This window comes from Hippoglossus hippoglossus, chromosome 6, assembly GCF_009819705.1.
Source record: "Hippoglossus hippoglossus isolate fHipHip1 chromosome 6, fHipHip1.pri, whole genome shotgun sequence".
In the NCBI taxonomy this organism is placed as follows: Eukaryota; Metazoa; Chordata; class Actinopteri; order Pleuronectiformes; family Pleuronectidae; genus Hippoglossus; species Hippoglossus hippoglossus.
In genome coordinates, this window is record NC_047156.1 from 29,634 (window position 1) to 34,795 (window position 5,162).

Here is a 5,162-nt window from a genome sequence, read left to right on the forward strand (position 1 = left end):
GGACGCACACGTAGGGCAATAGACAAGTGAGCAGCCCTTGCAGATGTATTTGTTACACCCGCGGCACATGGTGTGAGTTTTACAGTCCTTTTTCCTGGGGCATATCTGACACCTCTTCCTCTTACTCGCCCCGAGCGGGGCTGCTGCTAGGGCTATGGAGGAGGCCCGACGCTCGGGTCGAGCGTCGTAGTCAAGAGCTCTCTGTGCAGCGGCGGTGGCTTTTACAGCACGCTTCCGTGCGGGGGATGCGCTCCCTTCGTGCGATGAACGGAGTCACGAGAGCCTTTCCCAGCTGCTCTAGGAACACCCTCCGCTTGTTCTGCTTGCCCGGCATCCAGTCTGGGTTGATCTCTCTCCATATCACAAAGGCGTTGTAGGAAGAGACGTCGAGAATGTTGTGAAAGACGACCAGGGGCCAGCGCGCGGTCATCCTCCTGCAGCTGTACGTTCCGATCACCTTGTCTAGGTTGTCCACGCCACCTTTGTTGCGGTTGTAGTCCAGGACGATGACCGGTTTCCCATCCTCACGGCCGCTGATGTCGGCCTCGGCGTGCCGTGTGCTCAGGAGCACCACATTCCTGTTTTTCTTTGGGATGTAGGACACCAGAGTGGCAGTGGGCGTGATTGCGAACTTGGATGAGAACACCTCTCTTCCCTTGACTGCGAGCAGCCCGGTCGGGAGCTCGGGCTTGTTCTTCTGAACCATGCCGACCACGGTGAGCTTCCTCTCCAGGAGCTGCCGCATGAGTTCGTAGGAGGTAATTGTCGCACATGACGTTACGACCGTGCAGTCCCTCCATTACATCGAGCACTACCCGCAACCCCTGCTTCCGTTCTGGGCGTCCGCTGCTCGGCTTTCCGGTGTACATTTGCATCTTCCAAGCGTAGCTTGATTTCGCATCGCAGGCCACCCACGACTTGATCCCGTATTTCACCGGCTTGCTGGGCATGTACTGACGGAACGGACACCGGCCTAGGGAGAAAAACAGGAGGAGAAGAGATGAGAGGAGATGAGATGAGGACGAGGACTAGCAGCCGCTATCTACATAACATAATAACATAACATAACATAACTAACATAACAACATAACATAACAACATAACATAAAAATAATATTTTTTTAAAAAACGGAAAAAAAGACTAACCTCTGAACGGAACCAGTTGCTCGTCCACGGTCACTTCGGGCCCCGGGTTGTAGAGGTGCGGTAGCCGCGACACCCACGCGTCCCAGACCTCTCGCACGGCCGCCAATTTGTCCGTGGCTCGTCTCGTGCGTCTCGTCTCGCGGTCGTCGAAGCGCAGCAGTCTGGTGTACGTGTGGAAGAGTTTTAGGGGCATCGTGGCACGAAATATCGCCCGGTCGCTCTCGGCGTCCCACAGGCTGGCGGCGGCCTCGCCCCGGGACCTGTACACGCCCGCTAAGATCAGCAGCCCTACGTAGGCGCGCAGGTCGGTCTCGTCCATCCCTTTCAATTCGTCGCCATATTTTCGACGACCCTCCCAATTCGTCATCTCCAGGATGATGTTCTCTACCGTCGGCGTGATGAACAGGCGGAACGTTACCGGTGCGGGACGTCGCGTGGATCGTGGGGCCCCGGAGGACCCTGCTTTGAGCCGCAGCAGAGGAGGAGGAAGACGAGGAGGAGGAGGAGGAGGAGCAGTGGCCCTCCTCTCGGCCGTACGCCCTCGAGGACCATGTTATTTCCCCGTTTCTTGACGGGAAGGTCTCTCTTTCCACGAGTCCGGTGGTGGTGGTGGTGTCGCCGTGGTCTTGTCCTTCTTCGTCCAAGGATGACGAATCTGCAGAAGCATCACCCACTGGGTCGTAGTCTTCGTCGCCGTCGTCATCTTCGTAGTCACCGTCGTTGTCTTCGTCGCCGTCGTCGCCGTCGTCGTCTCCGTCCTCTCTGTCTTCTTCTCGGTCTGCTTCTCCATCTCCTTGTCCGTCCGCTTCTCGGTCTGGCTCTTTCGCGTCCTCTTCGGGTTCAGAGGATGGTTGCTGGGAGAATAGCTGTTGGAGAACCTGTTCTCTGGTGAAATGCTCCTGACGCGACATCGTGCCATGGTCCGTGAGAGAGTGGCACACTGAGACTTATATGTGGGTCTAATGTACCCCCTTTGATTTCAATTGGAATCAGGTGTGGGTCTAAATGACCCCACAGAGCACCACAGCGCCCTCTCTGGGTCTAAATGACCCCCCAGGAGAATCGAGAATGACAAACCATTGGTCTCAATTACCCCAGGAGAATTGGATAATGACAATCCTTGGGTCACCCTAACCCTGACCGGCCAGGGCTCACGCACTCACGCGCACACACACACACACACACACACACACACACACACACACACACACACACACACACACACACACACTCTGGGTCAATCCGACCCAGGAACAACACGAGGGATAATACACCTTCAAATATCCTGCCTGACCAACATGAATCATACTGCCTTAAAGAAGCTCTCTACATAGCGCGCTTTTGGTGAGTTGCCTGACACAATGCAAATACAACTCAGTATTATGTCCTCTCTGTGGTTGCAGTCGAAACAACTCTTTAAGGTACCTTGTCAGTCTACCTTCCAGGTTTCTTCTAAACCTTGGTTAAAAATGTACGGGGCTTTCACCCGTCTGGAGATCCAATCCCCTTAGACCAACTTCTTCGTAACACTATGTTTGCTGGTATAAATTACACTTGAAATCTCAGATTCTCACCAGATAGATCGCAGCGCTTAGACGATCCGGGCTCGGGTCTCGGTCCCTGCATCTCACCCATCCTAATGGGGAGGTTAAGGTTGGAAACTTTTTTACCAAGAAGATCACTCAACCGTAGACACCGAGTCCAGATGCGTCCAGTCGTGCGATCCCACTTCTGACACCAAATTGTGATGGAAATCTGGAAATACAAGAGGCTGGAACACCAAAGTTATCTACGTGTATTTTAATAGGGGCTTTCTGCAGAAAGGATCAACACAAAGTCACAAGGATCTCAGAGTGAAGATGGAGGACACTCAAATACAAGGATCTTATATAGGAGGACTAAGGCTGTCTCTCTGAACCAGTTCAGACTGGTTCTGTAGGCGCAGGAGAGAGAGGAATCTAAACATAAACAACTGATTTACATGTGTTTCCTAAGGAGATAAGCAGACATACATTCAGTTCTTTGGAGAGTAAATAAGTGGCAAAAGGGTGTGGCAGTTTTCAGGTCATAAACAGTTCAGACCATAAAACAGCTCAGGTCATAAAGTATTTGGACAGTTTGTATATATGTAGATACAGGTCATAAAAGTCTTTAGACAGGGCTGAAAAAACTTACTAAAAATACTGACTACAAAATAGTTTTTCAACCACACTTAGTTAATTTTTCTACTACAGGATCAATTCAAAATTAATTTTGTGGGATTTAATATAAATGTAATTTCATTTTATTAAAATGTTTTCATCAGTGTTATGATCCTGTTGCCTACAATTGAGCATTTGTTTCTACATCAGAAGACTCCGACATGTTTCTAGAAGAGCCCAGGGGGGGTTAGGGTTATGACCTTTAACCTTTTTTCTCACCTGAGGGCTACTGTAGAATCTTCACACTTGGAAAAGGATGTTGGGGGGAGGGAGAGGAGTTCAGTAAGTTGTCATTTTCAACATTACCACTAGGTCAATCAATCAAATTGTATTTGTATAGTCTCATATTCACAAATCACAGTTTGTCTCAGAGGCTTTAACAAGGTGAGACGTCCTCTGTTCTTAACCCTCAACAAGAGTCAAACTACTAAAACCTTTTAACAGGTAAAGAAGGTAGAAACCTCAGAGACACATGTGAGGAGGGTTAGGGTTCCACCATCAGCTGCCACCTCGATCGTGGTCCACCACCCCTATCAGATGCCAACATGCTACAGGATCCGTCATTACGATCATGATCTCTGATTCGCGATCCACCATCATAATCCACGATCTGGATCTGCAGACGATAAGGCAAAGGGACTCCGGGGAAGAAGTCCAGTCAGTAACATGTATTGATGAGATATTCATTTCTTAGATGTGATAAGGTTGGAGAAGAGGAAGGAGAAGCTGGGAAGAGAAGCTCCGTGTGTTATGTGTCCCCCGACCTTCTAGACCTATAGCAGCAGAACTAAGATCAGGTCTAAGACAAACCTGGACCGGCTCTAACTATAAGCTTTAGCGTAAAGGAAGGTTTGAATCTTCAACGTACAGAGGGAGTCTGCCTCCAGAACTGAAAGTGGGAGATTATTCCACAGGAGAGGAGCTTGATGCTGAAGCTCTGGCTCCTCCTCTGCTTTAGAGACTTTAGGGACGACAGCCTGAATTCTGGGATCTCAGGGCTCTAGTGGTGATAAGGTACTATGAGCTCTTTAAGGTTTGATGCTGCCATATTATTAATGTAGGTGAGGAGGAGGATTTTAAATTCTAAATGTAACAGGAAGCCAGTGTAGTGAAGCTAACACAGGAGACATGTGGTCTCTGGTCCTGGTTCTTGTCAGGACATGTGCTGCAGCATTTAGGACAAGCTGCAGAGTCTTTAACGACTTCCTGCTGGAGCCTGATAATAAGGAATTACAATAATCAAGTCTGGATGTAACAAAGGCGTGGACTAGTTTTTCTGCATCTTTTTGAGAAAGGACATGTCGGATTTTTTGAATATTACGCAAGTGAAAGAAGGCGGTCCTAGAAATTTGTTTTAAGTGAGAATTAAAGGACAAATCGGGATCGAAGATCACTCCCGAGTTTCTGACTCTTTCATTGGAAGCAAGGGCAATGTCGTCTAGCGCAGCTTCATCATTAGATAATGTATCTCTAAGGTGTTTAGGGCCAAGTATTAGAACCTCTGTTTTATCTGAGTTTAATAGGGTTAGGGTTAGTTAATTGATTACACTGTTCTTTACAGAGTGTGTCCTGATAATGTTTCCTAGTGGATGCATATTTAATGAGAATAAAATTGGGCCGAGCACAGAACCTGTGGAACACCATGGTTAACTTTGGTGAAAACCAGTTTAGGGCAGTTCCCTTAATTCCAATGAACTTTTCTAGTCTCTGTAATAAAATTTGATGATCAATAGTGTTGAATGCTGCACTGAGATCTAAAAGGACGAGGACAGACACAAACATCTGTAGCTATTAGAAGGTCATTAGTGAATTTAA